Source organism: Pan paniscus, chromosome 16 (genome assembly GCF_029289425.2).
Source record: "Pan paniscus chromosome 16, NHGRI_mPanPan1-v2.0_pri, whole genome shotgun sequence".
NCBI lineage: Eukaryota > Metazoa > Chordata > Mammalia > Primates > Hominidae > Pan > Pan paniscus.
This window is the reverse complement of record NC_073265.2, coordinates 84,823,157-84,841,524: the sequence shown is the minus strand read 5'-3', so window position 1 is coordinate 84,841,524 and position 18,368 is coordinate 84,823,157. Positions and strand designations below refer to the sequence as shown.

The 18,368-nt window shown below is 40.2% G+C and overlaps 1 long non-coding RNA gene across 3 annotated transcripts in view; it reads left to right on the top strand.

Moving 5' to 3' along the window:
• Positions 1-18,368, top strand: part of LOC112437213 (uncharacterized) — a 110,782-nt gene that overhangs the window by 27,148 nt on the left and 65,266 nt on the right. For all 3 annotated transcript variants that reach the window (XR_010110083.1, XR_003025855.4, XR_008621236.2), the window contains exons 2-3: positions 10,624-10,756; positions 11,710-11,876. This is a non-coding gene — a long non-coding RNA (uncharacterized LOC112437213). The remainder of the gene's footprint in view (positions 1-10,623; positions 10,757-11,709; positions 11,877-18,368) is intronic.

Genomic DNA, 18,368 nt, shown 5'->3' with positions numbered 1-18,368 from the left:
GGCAAATATAGTGCATATCCAAGACTGGCTCACCTCTATTTGCCACCTGTAAATTCAATTTGGAATAACAGCATAATATGAACAGTATATTGAATTTCACTTATTAGAAAAATTCTGGCCAGGCGCAGTGGCTCACACCTGTAATCCCAGCACTTTGGGAGGCCGAGGCAGTGGATCACTTGAGGTCAGGAGTTTGAGACCAGCCTGGCCAACATGGCAAAACCCCATCTCTACTAAAAATACAAAAATTAGCTAGGCATGGTGGCATGCACCTGTAATCTCAGCTATTCTGGAGGTTGAAGCAGGAGAATCATTTGAACCCAGGAGGCGGAGGTTGCAGTGAGCCAGATAGCACCACTGCACTTCAGCCTGGGCAGCAGAGTGAGACTTCATCTCAAAAAAAAAAAAAAAAGAAAAGAAAGAAAGAAAAACAAAAATTTCAAGGAACATTTTATACCTTGAAATATCTGTTTTGAATTCATTAATGACTGGGTTGGTTTATTATTATTATTTTAAACTAAATTGATAGAATTGATTGGTAATTTGGGTATTGAAAACAGGAAGATTCTTTTGACAACTGAATCAAAGTATATTTAATTTTTTTAAAAATGGCTTTTCATTGAGCAAAAAAACCACTTTGAGAAAAATAGTCGGACTAAGCATTTTATATAATCAGAAAAGAAAAATTTATGCCAGCCAATTCCTGATACCTCATTCCCTCAAACAACTAAAGTGGTAAATGGAGGCAATTATCCTAAACACCTTTCCTTAATTACAGGGACTCTGTAGGTAAGAAAGTTCTGGGCCTAAATTTTTGCAATAACTATTTTAATTGGCACTTCGTTTTGCATGTGATGACACAGCCTTAGCATTGTGGTCACTTACAATTTTGTATCCAAACTATGCAGCTAAACACATTTGAAAGCAGAAATTCATCAAAAAGGTATCTTAATATCACTACTAACTTGATTTTTTTATCTTAACTCTTTTTTATGGCATTTTCCAAATTTTCTATAATGAGTGTGCATAACATTTATAATTGGAAACAAATGAGCATAGCAAAAATTATATTAAAATAAAATACCTTGAATTAATTTACGGAGTTTCTCAGTGGGTGGTCTGGGATAGGAGTTTGTTGCAGCCATCTTTGGAAAATACAGTCTGTCACAGGGCCCTTCTGTTAGTATGTGGTACCTGACCACTTCCTCTCTTTGAAAAACCACAGGCTGAATGTTAGGAGACTTTTCTAGTTGGAAGATCTTGCACAAATGTGTAGGGTTGATTTCCATGAACAGGTTATTCCCTTAAAGGTGAGCTGTCTTCCCCGGTCCGTTCCATGGGACTTGCTCCCTGCATGTAGGCAGCCCTTGGTTCCTTGACTTTGGCCTACCTCTCATCTCTTTAATGAGGCAAGAACAAAAGCAAGGCGAACTGTTACTGTCAACTACTGTGATTTAGGCAGACCCTCAACACCATTTGGCTTTGTGTTAGGTACTGCTTTATTTATATTATTTATTGTTCAACAAAAAATCTGAAATATAAAAGTCATGATGCCCATTTTACCAATGAGGAAATCTGAATCTTGGAAAGAATACCTTGTGCCCAAGGTCACAAAGTCAAGAAGGAGAGACACACAATTTGCATCCAGGTCTGTCTGCTTGCCAAACCTAGAGTTTTTCTGCTTTTCTCACCCAAAATTAACAATGCCATTGGAACCACTACAGAAAATTTTAAATGAAGACTATAATCCTTTCTGCAGTCTCTCAAACCAAAAAGACAACTTCAGTTCAGTTCACCAAACTCTACCTGGCGCATATATATATATATATTTTTTTTCTTAACAAGCAAGTAATAAAATCTTGAGATATTACCAAATCAGTGAAAAATATGAGTACTTCAAAACTCCTTTCTCTCAGAACTCACTTTGAGGCAGAGCCTTTTACTACACTTTGTTAGGGAAAAGAAGGGAGAAAAGTAATGATTGAACTTATTTCTGGTCAGATATTTTACATATATCCTTTTATATTCTTCTCACACCCAGACAGTTTGATCACCTTTCACTTCAGAAGAGATCAGAGAGATAAGTAACTTACTCAAGGTCACAGAATCCACAGATCTGGGACGCCAATTCAAGTTCTTTTAGAATCCAGTTTGGGGCAATCTCTTCCAGCACAGAGTTTCTCAACCTTGGCACTATTGACATTTTGGGCCAGATCATTCTTCGTTGCATGAGGGCAGAGCTGGGGATGGGAGTGGAGGTACCATCTGTGCATTGTAGGGTATTTAAGAGCATCTGGTGTTTCCCAGGTGCCAGTGGCACCCCCCAACACCACCACCAAATTGTGAGATGTAAAAATAACTTTATACGTTTCCAGACACTGCAAAATGTCTTTTAGAGGAGAAAAAAACACCCCTAGTTCTAGTATTTGCATATATCCAAATTGTTCCATGACAAGAAAAATAGTTAAGTGAGTTGATACTTGAAATAGATTATACTTCGGGCAATTTTTATTATAATTGTTTTTCGAGTACATTGGAGATTTTGAACAATAAAACCAGAATTTTAAGAGGCCTGTAAACACAACAGCCTCTTCAATGAACAATCATACCTGCATATCTTCTAAAGTAAGGGATAAAAATATAGTGGCTAGTAGATTTGTGATTAGTTTAAATCGGAGAGGATTTTGGGAAAACTCAGACTCCATTTTTCTAGTTATCTATCCAAACCCAACGGAAGAGGGCTTTTTATAATTAATCTAGTTAGATCCAAAAGCATTGAATATAGGCAGTATTTGAAGGAATTTTGAAATACATTTCTCACTTTGGGGTTGAGACATGGGTCACCGAACAGGCATTTATTTGGAAAGGCCACAGCAGCTGAGCCTATAAAAAGAGATCACAACTGCTTGGCCTTAGGAGATAGACAGTGTTTAAGAAGACTCATAGCTCACAATATGGTAAGTGGCTGCTTCCTACTACAAATGAGATGGATGTTTGCAAAGAAAAAGGAATGATGACCCATAGCTGAAGTGAAAAAAAACAAAAACAAAAAACCAGGAGCAAATAAAGTGTTGCCTTCAGAATTTTGCAAAAAAACATCTGCTCTCCCCAGGTTACACCCAGTTGCCCAACTGGTACCTGCTCTCTGCTCCGCCAACCTAAGTGAGCCGGAACAGCTGCCTTTATCTTGGCAGAGACTTTAGAGGGGCTGTTCTGCCTGTGCAGTCTTTAAGCATTTCATATCTCTGTGTGGCTGGCCATGTCTGTATCAGGCAGTGCTCTGACAATAAAGAGCCATTCAAGTTTCCCTCTGTGACCTGATCCCATCAACACTCTGATACTGGAAAAATGCCATAAATACTGTTCACTCATTTTGTAGCCTGGAATAAAAGGTCTTTACAGGAAGTTATTATCAACGGTCTGTAAAGAAAGGGGTCAGAGCTTTGCTTCCTCCCTTAGTCGTGGGAGTCACCCCAGCCAAGTTGGGACAGGTGAAGAGGCTGCAGAGAGAAAGCCCTACCCGGCCTGGGGGGCACCTTGGGTTCTCCCCACCCCCGCCCCAAATGACACCACCAAGATGACTCCATCATCATTACAGCCTGCGGAAATTGTACCTGTGGGAGATCCAAGAAAGGGGACAAAGCGGAGAGGAGGTCAGATGCAGAGTGCAGAGATATGCCACACAACATCCTTCAAATCCAGAGCTGCAAACCTCAAAGCTCCTCTCCCTGGGAAGAGTGACTGCTTTCCCTCCCCCAGGAACTGTCCAGCCCCACCCGCTGGGCTCCCACCCCAGCCCCAGGACTCTCATTCTGTAAACTTGGTTGCTGAAGAAAAGTTAACTTGGCACTCGTCTTAAGTATTGACTATCTGTCTTGAGGGTGAGGGCTGTAAATTCTCTCTCCTAAGATCCAAGTCGATTTGTTATCAAATCAGGCATTGAGAAGCTGATTCATTGCTATTCAGTGCTATGCTGATTTATATGCAGAATGTAAAACAGATGCCTTATGTGATACATATTTATGGTGAGTGCTGTTCTAGGAAGATTTATTACGGATTCCTTTGTCGGGGTTTGCATGAGCAGAGCCATGATGACTTGTATTTCCTCTCAGCTGCCAATGCCAAACTCATTAAAAAGAGGTGTGACTATTAATATACATTGTAATACTGACAGGCTCTAATTTATAACACCCTGGCTGGTTGGAGCATTCTCCTGACTTGAGAGGTGGTTTCTGCATTTCTTTCTCTGTTGCTAAATGGTACAAATAGAGATGTATATTCTCTCTTGCCCCCCTCTCCTCTCTATTTCTCTCTCCCCTTGCTCTTGCTCTCCCTTTCTCTCATCCCTTTGTCTTTTCCAGTCGTCTAAGTGAACTCACAATCTGCTGAAAAAGCCAAGTACTGCACTACGGAGATCTTTCTTTTTTTTTTCCTTCCAGGTCAAATACGCCAGGGGTTTATAACAGTGTAGAGCTGCGCTTTAATGCCCGTAAACACATGTTAACGGTGTTATTCTCCATGCTGGCACGCTGTCTCTCTAGGCTGAATTAGCAAGGAAGAAGTTTGGAGCAGGCCATGTCAAGCGTCTTGGCAGTGGCCGTGTCTGACACGAGGCTCCAGAGTTGAAGAACATATGTTGCCCGGTACAAGGAAATCTGAAATCCACTGCCCAGAGGGCAGCATTGGGTAGAGACGCATGACTAAGAACAGGAATCCACAGCAGATGGGGGCAGTTAATCAGGTGAAGGATGAAGGGAAATGGATTGTTACCTGGAAGAGCTGGCAAAGGAGCCTGGGCCTGATTAGAAACCCCTCTCTTGGGAAGAGGTTTGACCAGGGCTCTTGGAAGGCATCAGAGGAATGACGTAAGACAAACAGTGTGCAGGAAAATCACTGTTTATTCCATCCTAAATTTGAAAAAAACTAGTTCCTAGATAGAAAAATATCAGTGCACATAGCAAGAGTTTTTATTTGAGTGTTGGGAGCCCCCAAAAAGCACCTTTGAGAGAGGATGTGGAAAGTCACCGTCTATAAATGTGTTTTTAGTGAATTCACGAAGGATGTTTTGGCTAAAATTGATTTCTGTGAAATCTTAAAAAGCTGAACAGACAGAAACAAATAAGCGAGCCTCCATCTTTCCACATGAGGCAAGCCAGCAGGGATGGACCGTGAGGCACTTCTCTGGGTACAGAGTTTAAGGAAGCACCAAAAATCTTAGTAATCAAGAGAAAGAATATTAGAATGAAATATACTGAAAAATCAAAATGAGTGCAAACAATCCATGACAAACAAAATATCAAAGTTCAGGCCGGGCATAGTTGCTCACGCCTGCAATCCCAGCACTGTGGGAGGCCAAAGTGGGAAGATCATCTGAGGTCAGGAGTTTGAGACCAGCCTGGCCATCATGGTGAAACCCTGTCTCTACTAAAAATGCAAAAATTACCTGAACATGGTGGAACGCGCCTGTAATCCCAGCTACTCTGGAGGCGGAGGCACGAGAATCACTTGAACCCAGGAGGCGGAGGTTGCAGTGAGCTCAGATGGCGCCACTGCACTCCAGCCTGGGCAACAGAGCAAGACTCTATCTCAAAAAAAAAAAAAAAAAGTTGTTCATAGGCTTCACTCACCTCACTCTAATCCCAGGCAAGGCGAGGAAAACATCCTGTTTTACATCTGTGTGCCCTTCCCTGTGTTGAGCACAGTATCTGTTAGTCAACAGCAAACCATTCAATAGTGGATGAAGATGATGGTCATGGCAATGATTTGACCACCGAAGAATGATTTCAATATGAAGCTACCCTTACATCTTTTAAAATCAGTATAGCTAAATGTCACCAAATCATTTTGAAATTGGAGCTAATTTTTTTTATTAGAAAATTAATGGGGGTTAAAAAAAGCATTTTTTTTAGGTCAAAAGAGTTTTTCTAGGCAACCCTGACACCAGAAATTTCTCCATTTCATCCAATGTTTAACCATGTATTTCTAGAAAATACCCCTATGGAAATTTATGGAGGTTTTATGTTGAGTAACTTAAAGTGAAATACATATGTAATCCATATGTATGTAATATATGTATATTTAAAGAAGCATCAAAGTCCTCTTACTGCAAATTATAGGCAGAGTTATAGGGAGTGCCATATCACGGCAGCAGGAAGCAATGTGTGCCTGGGTAAGGAGCCTTACCGTTCCAATGTTGTAGCATTTTGAGTTCTTTCAAGATAATGAAATTCTGCAGCAAGGAGAAAGAAACACTGCGATTTTGCCACACACCACAAAATGTTCTATGTTTCCCATTATAAAAAAAATACTGGCATCCAAGATCTCCTAGATATGAATAATGTTTGCCTGTGTTAACAAGGATGATTTTTTTTTTCCTCTAATTAAACTCCCATGAGACTCAAGCTGCTTCGGAGTTGATCTTACTCAGAGAATGCTTTTCTCCTGTCCTCCCGCTCCTTGCTCTCCTCTTCCTCCTCCCCTTCCAGTCTGTAGAGAGCTTCCCAGAACCCCACTCAAAATCTCAGTCATGTCAGCAGCCTCTCTCAAGCCACATGGCGAGGGTACAGAGCTAGACAGCAAGACAGCAAGATAAGAAGTGAGCGCCTCTCTGTCCCTCTGTGGACCTGTGGTTCCCTGGAGCAGTTTTTAAAGAAAGGCATAGACTGACATGGTTACAACCCAGTTGACATGTCTCACAATAAGAAAAGCTACCTAGTGTATGAATTGTTGTTTTGGACTATTCTTCTTGAGTAAAGCACTTGCCTTTTATACTGAAATAGATCAAACAATAGCAAGAATTCTGCTTTTAAAATACTATTGATTATTTGTTATCACTACAGCCATAGCATTCTTTTTGAACTAACTCTGACTGTGTCATTTGAATGCCAGCCAACACACCTTTACAAGCCAGGTACTCACCCTGCAAAACCAGTCTGAAAAGAGAAGGCTGGCCAAAGGCTACTCAGATGTAGCCTGGTGGCAATGAGGGCTCTGGAAAACGTGTAGCTGTGACTAGAAATCAAATATGAGTGAGGAGAAAGCCTCTCTCTTTGTCCGAGGGAGTGATCACATGTTGACAGCTGGAATTTACATGGCTCCTTATTCAATAAACTAGCGCCTTCCCTGCATTCCAACATCAGCAACACAATAGTGGCACAGAAGCAAACTGACACATTACACATGGTCCAGCTGTCCCGCCTGTCCACTCTCCACGGATGCCTCCTCCTCCTCCTTCTCCTCCTCGGTCTGTCCCGTCTTCCTCCAACATGGAGTTTCACTTCTGCAAGATCTAAACACACACTCATTGGATGATGCCTATATCATGGGTGCTTGATTTTGTGTGCCTTCCAACACTTGCCTGCATGCAAGATATGAGTTCTACATTAAAGATGAATAACAAACAAGCAAGAACTCAGGATACCATAAAAACTCAAACAAATGTCTTCCACTTCGTTGTCAGCTGAAAAAAAAGCTGTACGTGATCAACGTTTCCCACATCAAAATCTTTTGGACATCACAAACCCTTACTTTGGGTGTGCGTGGTTTTCTTTATGAACTTGAACACAAAGGGAATGTGACCTGTGGAGTAGTAAGTGGTATAACTAGTGCAAATTGTTTTTATTACCTCCTGTACAAAAAATGGTCATCTGAAAAGAAATGTGAAGTTCCACAGTATCTGACAGTATACCATGCTTTCTCTGAATATATGTGTGTGTGCATGTGTGTGTGTGTGTGTGTATATATATAATATTATAATTTTGGCAACACCATGCACTTTTTGGTTAATAGCTTCTATTAAGAAGTCCCAAAATTTTCCCAGAAGGAATGTTGTATTAGGGACAATGTCTGTTTATAGTGGTCATGTATATTGTTCGGCAAAGCACAGCAGAGTACACAAAACATACATCAAATGACCCTGTGCCTCGTAAACCTGTCCATTCAGTCTAGAAATTTTCCTGTTTAAAATATACACTTTACAGATTATGACAAAACTCATCAGTAATTCCCACACTGCTCTATATCCTTAACATATGGAAAAGGGGGGAGAAAAGGCATTACGTATTATGAAGCAGCCATTAAACTTTAATCTCTACCACTAGGGGGCAGAATGCAGTCTTTTCTAAACTGACTGCTAGGCAATCAACCATCACATCATTGTAACATTGAAGACACTTCAAAAAGACTCAGATGTTTAACTATTGTGCTAGTGATCATACATTCATATTGGGCTGCAGGCCAAAAGAGAGAAGAAGAAAAATCCAGAGACTTGCAGCTGAAAAGCTATAAAGTGGTGAATTTTACCTTAGAGCAAAACCATCTTCAGTGACAAATTTCAAAGGCCATATGTATGTGATTTTCATGAAAAGCAGACGACCCTAAATTTCTTTGTTTAACTGGAAGCGATCTTCCTTACAGAACCAGCGGGTTCTTTTTTCTTAGTTCCCCTTGTTTATTGTGCTGTTAGAAAATTCACTTTCCTTTTTAGCGCTACAATCAGGATTCTAGAAATGCTATTTAATGCCAACGGGTATTTCATTAACACCGCCACCTCCAGCATCTTCACGGATATCACCTCAGGCACAACATTACTGATGGAGAATGTTTAGAGTGTTCTGATAAAATAGAGTTCTTTCTTTTTCCTTTTTAAATTAAATCCTCCAACCCAACCTTTATTCTATGGTAACAGCCCGATGTTCCCTATCAAATTTTCCCAAGACAGGACATTACAGTTTTTCCCCTGTAATTAAAGCCACAAATGTCTAAAAGTGATGAGTCAATAGGATTACAGACATTACTTCTCGCAAAAAATTGAGTTTTGACTCACATGTCCTATTGAGGGGATTTGCGACTTAATAGCCACATATTTCTATTTACTTTTTAGGCCCTGTAACCACATAGTTGTAATATAGTTTAGACTATTGTAAAAGCTGAGAAACACACCCAAACCTAATCAGTGGCAGGTTTCCTAGGTTAATAAACTTAAGGAATAGTTTTGGGGTTATGGGCAGGGGTCACTTGTCAGCTAGACATTCTGAGAGTTTGCAAATTCAAATTCCAATACATTTGTTTTTTTTCAAAAAGGAGACGACTTTTGCTCAGTTCCTATTTTCATGAAATTGTGATCCCAGGAAAGCTGGAAAAGTACCCAGTGAAGTGCTGGGTTTGACATTGTCCCTGCCCCCACCTGTGCTTTCTTTTAAAGCAAGGTGTTTCCTAAACAGAGATAGTGCCGAAAGGAGTCACATATCCCTTTTTGCATCAGGAGTGTTACTTGATACGTATCAATATTTCCTGTCAGCGCCAACAAAGCAAAATCTTGGGCCTTACGGTATCCTTAGATGGCTAAATATTGTTTGCTTAAGTCAGCGCGTTCCAGACCCTTTATGTGGCCTGACAGTTGATTGGGAGAAGTCCCACGAACTTTCTTAAAGTGTGCAGTCATCCGTTTGGCGGCCGGCTCCGGGGGTTCCACATGAAATCCTCTTTAGATAAATTCATACTTGCACAGGGTGATTAGCCTTACAGCTTGGTTGGCTCACTGATCTTTAAAAGCTAGACTTCCATGATCAATGTGGGCCTGAGATTGTCTTCCAGTAACTACCTCTGCTGTGGTCTCCAAAGCTCAAAGCTGGTGAAGGAAGATGCAACCTAAAAAAAAAAAAAAAAAAAAAAAAAAGAAAGGAAGAAAAAGAAAAGCAATTCTTTTTTTCTGCTCAAAGATGACAGGCTGAAGTTGACAACCTAATCCTTCAGGCTTGTCTTACTTACTGAAAGGCTCAAGTAATGTCAAAGGAACCATCTGATAACAGTCTACATGCCAAACCTAACAGCTTTATTGCAACAAGAAACTTTCACATTAAATTTCCATGTGTTTTCTCTCCACACTCCTTCTTAACTTTACAGCACACTCCCCACTTTTTTTTTCCCAAAGAAAGATAAGTCTTCCCTGCTGCATAAAAAAAAAAAAAAAAACCACCACCAACAACAAAAAACAAATAGAAACTGCTGTATAGGCCAGCTGGGATATAGTCAAATTAGTGGATTATTATTACCTTGGGGACATTAGAAATCAAGTTTGTTATTGGCAGTTCCTGTTTCTGTAAGAGCTGTTAATAGCTAAAATTTAAAGGGTGTTTGTCGATCAACAGAATGTTATTTTCTTAAGTGGGTAACTGCCATTTTTCTTTTTCACGTTGCTCCTGCTGCTGCTACCTGGCACCAAGTTTACCTAAAAGTTCAGCCTCCCTTATAACTAGAAATAAAGCCAGTTTTCACAGAAACATAAAGCACACCTTTTTCTGGACTTAAAGTTGTGACCTAGGAGAGCAGGTGGATGAGTTAGGAGTCTCAAACTAAAAAACCTTTTAGAAAATGGTATCAACTTGTTAAGCACACTTGAAAAGATAATAAATACAGACATTGTAATATAAGTAAGGGTGGCTCATTCTTTTCGTGTTCTCCGGGTGTTATATAAAGAATGTTTTCAGTAAAATACAGATCCTTCTGTGCTTACACTTTGTGACATTCTTGCTGGGACAGTTTTACATTTTGAAGCTAAACAATTCATTTAAGAATTTTAGCTCAAGTCCATGGTTTTTTTGTTTTGTTTTGTTTTTGTTTCAGTTGACGATGGTCGTACTTCTCCATGTTCTGAGACCAGTTTAAACAAAAACAAAAACCAGACAACAACCTTGCAAGGGAAAGAATTCAGAGTAAATAAACAGTCTTTTTCTGGGAAGTAAAGTATTTCCCTAAGGTAAGTTACTTTTCCAAGGGAATTACAGCATATCCCAATGTGGACTAACAGGCGTTTTCTTCTGGTCTGATTAACATTTAGGAAAAAATAGATTCCTGAAAATAGCCTATTGTATAATTATGTGTCTGACTGGAACAGCAAAATGTCTTTGTTAAACATCTTTTTAAAAACCAATTTTACCATTTCCTTCCAAGCATTTGTTAATTTAATTGTGTTAACCCTTGCATCCACATTATTGGTCATGTGGCTGGATTGATTAAGAACAGACAGGGATATAGATTTCCACCTACAGAAACTCTTTTCAAGGGGTTAATCAGCTGGTAATCTGAGTTACAAATATATTGGGGAAAATGGTACTTTTGGTAAGATTTCTCACAGTGTATTCTTCAGCTATTTTTGAAAATTATACCCACAAGTTACATCACATCTGTAATAAACTCTGCACTTCAAGCTGCAGAACCTTCCAAGATATTCTGTGGAGTTTGTTGTATTTTCCCCATTTCTATATTTAAAACAAATTTCCTACCCATCCACCCCCTCCTTGAATTCAGGGAAACACAAATAACTCATAAGCTTTGCACTGAAATGAGTTTGTTTTGCTTTCATGCCTAGTATTGCTTTTGAAATTGTTCAGCAGTAAAGAAAAGAAAAAGCTGCTGGTATTAGCTTTAAACAACCGCCACAAACATATTGTCTTCCTATTTATTCTAGGTTTTCTTTCAGCCAAAATCAGACTTGCAGAGTTATTCTAGAGCAGTTGGATGACATACAAAATCACAACCACCAAAATATACACTATATCTTTATAATGGGTTTTATGTACTCACAGATACACACACACACTATGTATATATTAAACAAAAATATGAAATAGACTCATTACAAAAGTAACCATCCGGGTATGTGAAAACTAAGAATTGTGACTTTGATATTAAGATATGTCCATTTTGCAGATGGAGAAATTGAGATGAGAGCTCATCCACAAGATTACCCATCAATGAGCACCAATAGCAACCAAATCCACTAGAAGACTGGGAGCTTTTAAGTCAAGACACTTACATCAGTATCATCATTCCAAGAAGCGGTATCCAAGTTGTTTTATCAAAAGTGTGCATGGGAGGTAAGAGTTGGGAAAGATATCTGCAAACTAAATCTGGGGGATGCCTCTTCTTGAGGAGCTGGGGAAAAAATAACCATGCTCAAGAATGTTCCTCTTTTAACAGAAACCCCTTTCTGAGGCACAGACCCTGCAGGCTCTGAAGAAATAGGATAGATTATTTCAGCTCTCTCAGCTTGGGAAGTGTGTTTGGAAGAGCATCCTCCTAGCTGCAATAATAAACAGCTCCAGCTGCAAGAGCTTTGCTAAACAAGCCTGGGCAAAACCGTTGGATTCCTTTCCTTTGACCATCTTAGATTTCCCCTGCAAGAGGCAAGGCAGGGAGCCGGCCCTGGAAATGTCCTCCTAGCCCTGCCCTGTGCAGCTCTGCGCTTCCCCAGGAACACACGCCCTCCCCCAGTCCGCCGCCCCACTTTTGTTTTATTTACGAATATGTTGCCAGAATTCCAATGAGTTATCTATTCTGTGGCCCCTTCATTTTCCCACCGAGGCCTTGTCGCCGGCTGACTCAGGGTCCAGTCGCAACAGTGAGAAGAAAAGAAGAGAGCAAAAGAATTCTTTTCAACTTTTTTTTTTTTTTATGTTTCACTCATTTCTCTCTCTGTCTCCCCCAGGCCTCCTCCCCTCTCCTGCTCCCTCTTTCCCCCCACTCCCCAGCCTCCTAGGCTCTCCTTTACCCCCTTTATGTTACACGATCGCTCAAATTGAAGCTCAGGAGGGTCCTATAGGGAATGCATAGGAACCCTGGGAGAAAAAAGCCCCCAACAAGCTATACACCAGATGTATAACGTTATATGGTCAAACTGGCAAACACAAAAGCTGAAAAACAAAAGGCGTGAATTAGGGAGACGCATTCAAAGGCGTGTTTTCAAAACAGCCCGGCCAAGAGCCTGGATCCCCCTCCTGAGACTAAATGCTTGAAAGAAAAGGTGCTAAAGAAAGAAAGGAAAAGAAAAAAAGCCCATTTTTTCTAATTAGCTGAGGCCTAACAGGCGCTGAATTTCGCAACTAGTTTTCATCAAGGGGGTTGTGGCTGGTGAAACTGAAAAAAGATGCTTTTGAAACCTGTGATGTAGGCCCTTTCTCGGACCAAAGCTGGTCTCTCTCCTTGAGCTTTTTTCTCCCCCTCGCTTTTCGGGTTCTGCCTTGCTTCATATCTTGATCCCTTTTTTGCACCCTCCCCTCAAAGTACAAATATTATTTGGGCTTAAAAAGAGAGCAGGAGGGAAAGCCACAATGGCCCTCCCCGCCCCTCTTTCTGTCTGGTAGGCAGGGGGTTTTCCTTGCCAGCAACAGTCCTGAGTCGCTATGAATCTCATTCCAAAGCTCCGCAGAGCACCAAAGGGGAGGGAAAAGGTGTCACTGCAGGCTGAGTGTGTGTGTGTGTGTGTGTGTGTTTTCTGTAAACGCTGGGATTAAAATTAAAAACCCTCCACTACTGTGATTTTAGATATTTGGAGGATGGTCTCTCGCTGAGCGTTTTTTCAAATGCAACTAGGCAATGTTTTCTAGGCAGCAAGGTAGATTCCCAGAGCAAAAGGTTTTGCTCCTCCTGCGCTTTCAGAAAGGACACACACAAGCAACCTGAATTTTTTTTTTAATTCTGATTTGAAGTGTATAAAAGGATGTTGCAACCAGAGAGTTACTAGTCTTCTGCTGCATGAACAAATTATGAACTTGCATTCTTCAATCACATTTCTAATAGGAAAACAAAGCAGAACTCGTGGGTGAGAGTTGGTGGGCCGCCTGCGTTTGGAAGGGAGGCAACTTTAATTGCCGTGCTGTCTGGCTCGGATCCCTGTGGTCCTGCGTGGTGTGTTTTAGTAACAAACACTTGTTCTAATGAATTGGCCTTATTAGGGGGCTCCTCATATTCTTTTATAAAGAGCAGAGCTATTCTGAACTTCTGAATGCAACAGTCTCTTGATATTCTCACACTGAAGGCTGTAGTGTGGGATTGCATTCCCTCTCCTGTATTTTCATAAGGCTCATATTTTTTAATGGCAGAAGAGTGAGCAGTGGTAGAAAGATAAGAAAACTACAGAGCTTGCAGGTACCTGCCATCCATGGACCCAGGGCCATCAAAGAGACTTGCAAAATCATTATGCTAAAAATGTATTTGCCTTCACAGCTGAACAATCCGGATTTTAGTTCAGTCACCTCCTGGCACATTAAAAAAAAAAAAAAAAAACTCATGGCAATGGACAAAACAGATTCATTAGCTTTGATTAACCTTCTTTAACTAGAGTTAAAAACCTGCTGTAGGCAGCTCAGCTACCAATGCAGCCTTGAAGATACTTTATCATGTTTAAGACCCAATTACTGTTGCACTGAGTAAGAATAAAACATCACAATAAAATGTGGTACAAACCGCAACTCTAACGCACACAGCAAATAATCATTAATTTACAACAGCAACTTTCCCATTTCTATGGTTTTTCTGATGGCTGCACTTAGTTCAAGTTGAATACCTTGGAATTCGATGCTGATATGAGAAACTAGTTCCCCAGCTGTACTGACTGATGGCTTTTTTTTTTCTGTCTTATAGCTTTAGTTTGGAGACTCAGAAGACTCTTTTAAAAATTTCCAAGTAAAATAAAAAAGAGAAACTAAAGTCAAAACAGGGTCTGTGGAACTAGGTTTATATAAGAGACAGGGAGGGAGAGAGAGAGAAAGGATTAAAATGGTTGAAACTTTAGAATTTTATAACAATTTCTTATTAATAATTGGAAATATTTCTAGTTAGAAGTTGTAAATATTAAAGAAACACAGCCCAGTAAAGTCAGCATTGAGTTAGTTCAAAGAATTATCCGTATGATATGCAAACTTCTTGAAAGAGCTACAGTGAGGTCTATTTTGTGCATCTTGTAAGGAAAGAGAGCTTGAGAAGAACTCCAGCACACAATGTGTTAATTTTGGACAGGATTTGACTGAACAGGGAATAATGAACAGTGAGATACTGCAGCTTTCAGGCAAAACAGAGTAACAACAATTAAAAAGAGAGAGAGGGGATAAAGGGAGAAAACAATCTCCAGTCAGTTAACTAACAAGAGCAGCCCAGTGTTTGAAACAGATAAAACAGAGGCCACCAGGAACGCTGCTGCTGCTGCCGCTGCCACTTGCTTTATGCCTGGGTGTGGAAAGCATTACAACATTTGTGAGCCAACTGTTTGTGGGTTTCTTCTCATCTGCTTTAAAATATTTGGTTTTGCCGTATTTCCATAATAACCACAACCACACTCTCCTCTCCAACAACCCCCCACAACAACAGATGTGTGTTCTAAAAGGAAATAGAGACACTGATATAATCAGACACTAGTTAGAGTGCTTTCATACTAAATTCTCCAGCAAATTCACAACAACAAAAAACTCTCAACCACTGATGAAATTAATCTAAGATCCTTGATTATTTGAAGTTCTAAAAGTTTTCATTTTGCATTTTGTTTTTGAATGTATAGTGCTTTATTTATCAAACTGCAGCGTAATTTTCCCTTCAGTTTGAGGCTGTGATTGTGAAACAAATAAATTGAAACTTAAGGGCCTGTTCTCTCCAAATTTAGTTCCATTATCACTTTAAGAATGCACACTACTCAACGATACAAAAGGAATGTATGTAGCTGGTTATTTAGTTGCTAACTCAGCAATATGTCAGTTAACACGGCACTCCCTTGTAAAACTCCTTTTACAAGGTTGTTTTCTCATTGGAAGTCTCCATTTGTGTATTTGTGTACCTATGTGCGTGTGTGTGTGTGAATATCGGATATTACATGACAGCAAGATATCTTCTAAATATTTAAGATTTACAATTTTAAAGAGAGAAAACAAGAATAAAGTTTTGCAGAAGCTTAAAAAAATTTAAAATCAGTGCACACTTTGAGCTAGAATGGGGATAGTAGTGATATTTCAAATATATTAATTATATGCCTCTCTCATAGCTATGATATTCTTGTATGTATTGATATGCACTCACTTAAAATATATTATGTGCTCTACATAATATTAGATATTCTAGAGCATTAAAGAGCATCAAATGCATTTGGTTGCTCTCTACAGTAAGTAATTTTGGCCTTACAGAAAGTCATTTGGCCACAGTGAAGTAGCCTTTAACTGTGTTTTACTTGGAAAAGTTTCTTTAATCGTTATCCTCTGCACATACTCTTAGAACATGTCCATATAACAAAATTGTAGTTGAGGGAGGAAAGTAGAATTGTGAATTAAAAAAAAAATACTTATGGTAATGATCCCTTTGGCTTCCTGCCTCTATATAGAAGCTGGAACCACTTAACCCCAACCTACAGGTCCAGCCCTGACATGACTGGAACTCATCTTGACCTTGGGTAAGGGGAATTCAGGGAGCTGTAGACCAGGAGTTCATCAGCCAAGCGTGAAGTCCCCTTGGCCCCTGGACAAACTCTTCTCTCATTTCTCGAGGCTGGGCTCAAGGTTGATTTCACAGGACAAGGCTATAACTCCTAGTCCAGTTTAATGTGTTTCATCCTGCCCATGTGCCCAAGTACAACTCATTGCCTTGTTTTCCTGTATAGTACCCCTATTCTGGGCACCCTACAACAGGTTCTCTTAGAGTCCTGCCAGCTCTCCCATTTCTGGGGCTCAAGACTGGAGATTCATGTGATCTACTGTGTTTACCAGATGCCCTCCATCTTGGATCTCTACCCATGTCTGTTGCTAGACAGCCGTGGAGCCCTATTTCGCATTGTTGCTTAGTTATCCACCAGTCAGCTACTCTTGGACTTCCTTAGAAGCCCAAACTTTTTACAGATCAGCCCCTGGTGATTGGTCAAAACTCCAGGTTCCGGCCAGTTCTGCTCTAGCTGGTCTTTCTCATAACCTTTTGAACTGGGCAGAGATGCTAGCACAAGGGGTAAAGAAAGATGAAAAAAAAAAGCAACAAAACTATAATCAAGATTGTTGGAAACTTCAATAGGCTTCCTTCCACATATCCCTTGCCTTCATTACCTTATATTAACATTCTTAAGTTCTTGAGTATTCATTACCTTATATTAACATTCTTAAGTTCTTGAGTTTTTTTGGAACTATCCAGTCTCTAGTGGTTATGCCAGTCATTATGTCGACCAGAGCTATGGGAATTTTGTCTCCAGCTTTCCAGTCTACTCCCAGTGACAGCCCGGCAGAAAAAGATTTATAATCTCAAACCCAACAAGGAACATCAATGAACGTTTTATAAATTCAGTAGTCATTTGCAACAGTCAGTGACAGAGGCAAGCTGGCTAATTTCAAAAGGAATTATCCCCCTAGTCTGATATGTGGGCATTTGGAGGAGTGGGGAAGGCCTTGTCCTGAGGCTCTTCTGTGTACTGTAAAGAAATAGAGCCCACAGCATGTGCTCTGGAATCAGACCACGCCAGCTTCCTCCTAATAAGCTGCCTCTGCATTCCTAATGTGGAAACGAACATGAAGCTTCACAGCAAGTTATTATCTTAGAAGGCCCACCTGGATGATATCAGTTTTCACTGCCAGACCCTCTTAATAATTGACCTTTGACACATATCCAGGTGTCGTCTTAGATCATAAACAGCTAAGTAGCTGTAGGAACAGTGATTTGAATAGCAGCCCTTTGCAAATTTCCATCTTAAAACTTTTAAGTAAATCGTTCTTAAGCCTGACTGCAATTGGAATCACTTGGAAAGCTTAAAAATAAAATGCCCAAGTTTCACCCACCAACCTGTTGAGTTCAATTAGTCTGATGTGAGGGTACACATGACATCTCGATTAGGAGAGGTTCAGGGATTGTTAATATTCCACCAGAATAGAAGACACTTCTTTACATCTTCAGACAGCTAAATACCAGCACAACCATTACTCTGCTGAGCAATGGGAAACCCAAAAGGAGTATATACTTTCATCTTCACCCAAGCTCAGTTTCTTATGCCTGTAAGATCAGCGCTTTCTCCTCTGGTCAGCTGACAGAACAGCCTCACCTACTCTAAGTCACACCCTTCTCTGAGGACCTAAGCTGTATAATTAAGGCACAAGTACAAGTCTTTGGGCTTTCAAGGCAAAGTTCCCTTAAGTCCCAACTCACCCTGGCTAACTACCTCTCTGATTTATGGAAAGCAGGCTCTTCCTTTGCTGGTCACCAGAAGCCTGACTTATTCAGAACCACTGAAACCCATCCTGTCCCCTCTCTTTTTACTGTCTGCTTCTATTCTTTGATAAGCTGCTGAAACATACTGCTGTGAAAACTGCTAGTAATTGGGCACAGTTAGATTAAGGAAACCCTTCAGGTAGGCTCAAGGTCAAAAAACTGCTTCTTATGCCAAGATCCTCCCAATGACAACATCCTTTAGAGGAGAGACCAGTTTTTCCTTCTTCCCTGCTACCACTTTCAACTCCAGTCTGTTGGAAGCTTGACTTCCAGGTCCTGGAAAGCCAGAAGCCAGAAAAAGATTTATTACACATTAGTTCAGAGAAATAGAAGTGAAATCTTCTAAGAACTAGAAAAATTTTCACCGA